Source organism: Ixodes scapularis, unplaced genomic scaffold (assembly GCF_016920785.2).
Source record: "Ixodes scapularis isolate PalLabHiFi unplaced genomic scaffold, ASM1692078v2 PGA_scaffold10__122_contigs__length_95168666, whole genome shotgun sequence".
Lineage (NCBI taxonomy): Eukaryota > Metazoa > Arthropoda > Arachnida > Ixodida > Ixodidae > Ixodes > Ixodes scapularis.
The window spans coordinates 71,093,957-71,100,332 of record NW_024609836.1 but is presented as its reverse complement, the minus strand read 5'-3'; positions in this window follow the sequence as shown (position 1 = coordinate 71,100,332).

The window sequence follows — 6,376 nt, the reverse complement described above, 5'->3', positions numbered from 1 at the left end:
GGAGTTTCGTTCAGACTACGTGCACAGACTGTTGCCGCGGTTGTGCCGACGTCGTCGAATGTCGTAGACGCCAAAAACGTGGTGAAGAGAGCGGTGCAGGCGAGCGTTGCGTGGAGGATCACGGGACATCTCGCACCCCGTGGCAGCCATGTTTTTGGCGGCCCGAGGCCAGTGTTGCCAGACACAACCAAAGTTTCGGTTTCAATTTCTGCTCATGTTTAAAGTAAGATTTAACGATATATATTTCACTTTTCGCCAAGCAAACGACGAAGTACCTTTTATTTGTGCTTTTTAATGTGAAATCACTTATTTTTGCGAGGGAGTTTCGGGAATATCTCGGCGCCATGAGTGTCCCTTTCACATGCTGTGTGGAGAAGAGGGCCCGTAGGAATCACGTTAGCGTATGATTCTAAGCTAATTGGGTCAGAAAGAGTTTGGAGCAGGTAAGTTGTATTAACCGCGAAACCTTAGGACTGTCGGAAAGCAAGCCACGGGTCGATATGGGGAAGAGTGGCGCAACGGCGGTAAGAAGCTTATGAAAGGGAACGCCGTCCAGATTGCGAAATACAAAACGGCATTCGTATAAAAAAAAAAAAAAAAATGGCAAGAGAAAACGTGCGGCCGCGAACGATACTCGTTGCCCTTCCTCGCACGCGGCGTTTTGTTTCATGCTGCATTTTGACGAAGTCACGTTTTGAAACGTCAGGTTTTGGGGAGCTTTTGTAGAACGTGTTTCCCTCCCAGGGCTAGACTTCAGACTGTCCGTAACAAAATTTCGTCCAAGGGGAAGTGTGCACCGTACACACACACACACAGACACAGATATATTTTTCCCCAAAAAGGTCTCCTTCTCCTCTTCACATTCTTCCAGTTTGTTTTCTTCTAAAACATGGATTAGGGAGCTAGCTGGGGCATAGGCCTAGGCCTTCAACTGATCAAGAGCCTAATCGTTCGGCCAAAAAGAATGAAGCAGTCCCCTCTTTGATTTCCTCTTTTGAGGAAATGTCAATGTCCCGGAGAATAATAATTTAATTATTGAATTAATTAACAAACAAAGTTTCACAAGCGTGACCGTGCTGACAAAGGCCGGGAACCACAGAATGTGTTCGTGTGCGTCGAACTACCACGTCGTTAACTAGAGCTGAAAGTTTAGCGGGGCCATTGATGTCACCTAAATTGAGGTCGCACGACGCGATCACGTCGCGTCAATTTCCCCGCTAAATTTGGCGTGGAAATTGTTTCTGTTTCATAATTATGCTTCAAGTTTTCAAGTACATTTCTACCTAAAGGAACCTAAAAAAAGGAAACGCGAAATAGAAAAAAAAAGCTGCTGTTATTATCGAATCGAATATGGTATAACATTAGATCTGTTTAAACAATACTAAACACAACCAATAAGGGCGCCATAATATCTTACTTCACGCACCAATATGAAAACAGAAAAGCAGTCTTGAAAGGTTACTGCATAGTCTTAAATTTTATTTGCAATGAAACCTGACAATCGAATGGTGCTCGCCATAGACGTAACGGTTCTTCCTTGCGGTTTTCTCGTGTCCGACAAAACACATTCTTTGTTTAAAAAAAAAACGTCTCTAATATATATTTGTTTTACGTAAAATATGTCTTTGATTACACCGCGCTTTACCGACCCAGAAACACAGTCTGGACATGGTGAATTTGTTTGGCATTAGCAAAACACTGCCGCACCAGATTTTTTTTTCTTTTTTTTTTATTATTAAAGATAAAAATGCGGCTATGAGAATGATTCGCCGTGGTGGCGCTGATGTCGCCACTTGCTCATGCGCAGACGCTTCCCTTCACTCCAATCTGGTTCCTGCTAGAGCACTATATAGCTCCTTCGGAGCAGAGTAGCGCAATCTAGAACGCCGTCTCTCGGCGACTAGCGGCGAACGCCCGGAGGTTCCAACTGCGGTCAGAAATGCATGGAGAACGTGAGAAAATCGTTATTTCTTCAGTTTTGTGGGGATGTGCGGAATGGAAATCATTTTTGACATAATAATGAAACATTTTAGAATAATATGCGATAAGTTTTGTGCCATACAAGGACGTAACTTTTTTTTAAAAATTGCCTGAGCGGCATCATGCAGCAGACGACACGGCGACGTCACACCATTCACGTGACCCGCTCCGGCCAACCCGAAAAGCCCATCTCCGCTGCGAGCAAAAATCGTCTGCTTCAAACGCCATTGCCTTGGAAATTGCCTTCTCAAAATTTGCACACGCATCCGATATTATTGAAACTTTGATAAAGTTTTTAGCGCTTTACTAACTTCACGACAGGCTAGTTTTGAAAAATGTGAACTCGCTGTTAGTTTTTTAATCAGCCGTGTTATGTCGATCTCCATGTATTCTCCCATAGGGCGGGCCGCCTCCTGGAACCCTGAGTACCACGTGACTCGCGCCGAGCCGCTCTGTCGGCCATGTTGTCGGCAAAACATGGGGTTCAAAGGATTGCGCTACTCTGCTCCGTAGGAGCTATATAGTGCTCTAGTTCCTGCATGCGCGCGCGCAGTGCGAGCAAACGCGGGAATATGGAGTTTCATGGCGAATTCGCGTGGTTCTTTCTGCGCGCTCTCGAGCGCTCTTTCCATAGCGGGCTGGGCGTGTTCCAGGGCGTCTTCAGAAATTTGAATGTGACCAACCAGAAGCCGGAAATAATACCCTGGCAGTGGTCGCGAGAAACAAACCTGATAACTGCAATAAAGTAACTCTCAATGGCTGAAAATATGGTACACGTGATGTTTCAATCACGTTAATCCAAAATGATGGTGGAAGAGTGCGACTAGCGGAACGATCGACATAATCCATACGCCAAGCGCCGAGGGCCGGGAATCTGCCGTCCGAGCGGTCACACTCTGTCCGCGCAAAACAGATTTGCGCGGCGCATTCGGTTCTTACATCTTTCTGCATGATCATGATCAAAACTTCACGTGCACCCTATTTTCAACCACAAAGAGTTACTACACTTCGCTCTCACGCGCTTATTAAAACCATATACGAACATAGACTTTTGATCAGAACTGTTTGCCGCTACCACCGCTAGGGGATTCTTTTCGGCTTCTGGTTGGTCAACAGAGCATGCCAAGCCCTCTTTCCGACTCTGCCGCACGCCATGACTCTGCCCGCGCCTCCCATTGACCAAATTCTCTACATATACGGCTCTGCTCTCTAGCAGTCCGTCTGTAGCCGTCGGAGTGCGGAGCTGCGCAGGCGTCACGTGGTACTTGGACGGGGATCACGTGGTTATGTTGTGCGTTGTCCGGCGAGACGGCGATTGATATCTGGTTCTACAAAGTGCTTGTGCATTCGACGGTGCGAGGATTACAACGGACTGGACGACATTCGTGTGTGACCTAAACAGAAAAAGTCGACGTGTGAAGTATTCCCAGTGCTTGTACAAGATCATAAATCTCGCGGCGGTGATTTCGCTAAGCTTAACCGACGAAGAAACAGCTCGGAGAGCTCGCCGCGTTGTTTTACCGGGTTTTCTGGTCGCTTCAAGAAATTTTCAGGTTTGGTAAGAGTGCGTTCAAAGGTTAATGTTGTAAAATAAAGGGAAAGCCGAATTTAATGCACAGTCATTTGTGTCACATGGCGATATGTGCTATATCCCGCTTGCACAGTATTTCGCCGTGAGAAAAATACGGTTTATTAAACATTTTATAATTGCCGGCCCTGCCGTACGCACGACCGCTATCGCAGCGCGTTCGCTGTCAAAAACGCGATGAGTTGACAACTCGTTCCAATGGCTTTCATTCTGTTCTGCAAAAATCAATACGCATACTGCTGTCTTTTTTTTTTTTTTTTTTTTACGTGCCGATGCGTAAAACAATTTACGTCACAACCGTTATTTCCTCACGTTGCTAGCGTAAATTTTTCTCAATCGTCCACCGTACGCTGTAAAATCTTGTTGTTTTTTTTTATGCATTTTTAAGATTAAGAAGTTTTACTTCCATTACTAGTCTGAGGATGTCAGAGCGCTCTGAAGCCAGCAGTTGTGATCGGCTGAAAAGGATCCCGAGTAGCTCTGGCGGCGAGGAAGGGGCGCTCTGTTGAATCGAGGTCACCATTAGGGAACCGTTTTTGCGCATCCGATAAGGTACGGGTGCGTTCCGGTACGTACTGCGCATGCGCTATATCACAGAAAATTCGCACATGCGCACTTCGTACCGGAGGGCCGATCGTTCCGTACCGGATGTGCAAAAACGGCTCCCTAAAACTCCCCATTGTTTTGAAAACAGCGGGTCGGCGTACACCTTTCCAGCTCACGTCATACTTGGACGGTACCCATTACGAGTTATCAAATTACCTGCAATTGAATACATATTGGCAGGGTGGAACAAATTATGAGGTTTTTTTTAATCAAATAAATCAGATTTATTTTATTTAATTAATATTAATTTGTTTTAATCACCGTAACTGGAAAATAGTGGCTCTATATATCACTACATGCTAAGCGTGGCAGACTCAATCCGTCCGATCATATGACAATGAGGGAGAAATAATTACTGTAAATTTAATGTACGGTTAAATTAATAACTCTCTTTTTTACGTAACCCCGCCATACTATAACAAAGACAGCTTGATTTTGTTTTTCTTTTTAGTTAGCTAAAGTTTTATTTGCTCTTTTTTTACGTTGCAAATTTTTTGCGATAAGACATTGCTTTTCTAGTTGCAGATAGAAAGCATAAAATGGAAAACAAACGGTAAATAAAAGCTATTTCAGGAATAAGTTTTGCGGAACATTTTTTTATTTAAACAGAGTAAACAAAATTGTCAAGATTGTTTCTTTTTTAACCCTTAATAGGGGTCTGTTTGATAGAAATCATCGTAGCTATGAGGTAATGATACTTAATAGCGAGTTTTAGTAGATCGTTCCCATACCCCCGATAACGATACCCAATGACGATACGACGCATGCGCAAAGGCGGCGGCGGTGCATCGCGTACCATTATCGGAACGATCTACAAAACCTCTATTCACTGGACACATTTTCTAACATGCAAGACTGATCGACAAATTCGTCCCATTACTGAAAACAATGTGGCAGAAAAAAACACTTTTTTTCCGCCACATTTTCGCCGCCTTTTTTGCGTAATTTTGTAACCATTCGAATACTCTTATTAGGAAGTAGTCGCGAAAGTAAATTCATTACTTTTGGAAGTATTAAAATTCTTCATAACCGCTAACGTTTTTCCTTCCCTTCTTGATGGCATCCTTCGTAGAAGTTTCCTACAAACGAACTTTCGACCCAAGTTTTCCCCGGGAGATTAAGAATTTGGGTGGATTGAGAGCTCAGGTAGGCTATAGTTGCGTGATTCTAATGCAATAATAGTAGGAAATACCGGCACCCGGAAGAAAAATCTCTCGTTCTGAAAAATAACGCTTACTTTTCCGAGTAATGGCCCATCACTTTTCTTCCGAGGTAAACAAAGTAACCTCACTGAATACTTCTTAACCGAGAGTAATTGCACTTGTAATCAATTACGTTGCTTTGGAGGGTTAACGTGTATACTCGAATGTATACAGTGGCGTACCAACTTGTCTTTGAGTTGGGGGGGGGGGGGGGGGGGGGCAAAACACATGCCTCGCCTCCCACTCTAAGAACTGGAGGTGGAGTCAAGCGTTCCCCCCCCCCCCCCCCCCCCCCCCCCCCCCCCGGTTGGTACGGCCATGCGAATGTATATGCAACACTGATTCCGGGTGAAAATAGTTGCGTCGCCGGGCTGTGTGGGCGCGTGCGCGCGGCGTCGAATATTCCGCAAAAGGGGTCTAAGCGCATGCGCAGAACGATATCTTTATACAGCCCGGGCCGCGAGGATGGTAGGGCGCAGAAGGTGTTTATTGGAATGGTTTATAGAGTATTATATCAGCCGCCTCGGTGGCTCCGAGGCGAGAGCGCCGGCCTACGGATCCCCAGGTGGCGGGTTCGAATCCCGACCGAGGTGCCCGCAATATGACGGAGGCTTATTGCGGAAAAGGCGCCTTCGGGCTGGCCTGAGCCCGTGCAGTGCTCTAACTCACACGACGCCCGTCCTCACTATATTCTCTTCACCCCTAAGCTGACAGTGTGGTGGTTTAATCAGCCGCCTCCCTTTCATTCTCTGCGCGTGGGTATGCGCGAGGGAGCGCGATCACGTGGCTATAAATAGAAGTGTGGCTGGCCGAACGAGCACGTAGCTTCCGCAGCACTGTCAGCTTAGGAATGAACGTGTGGTGAAAGCGACGAGCTAAGATGCTGAGCAACCGAACTGGGCGGGTGGTGTCCGCCATTAAATTTCTCTCCACGGTTTGAGTGGCTCCCGCTCTTCGATGTCGGTTCGCTGGTCGTGCGACTCACCCCGCGGCGTCCTGT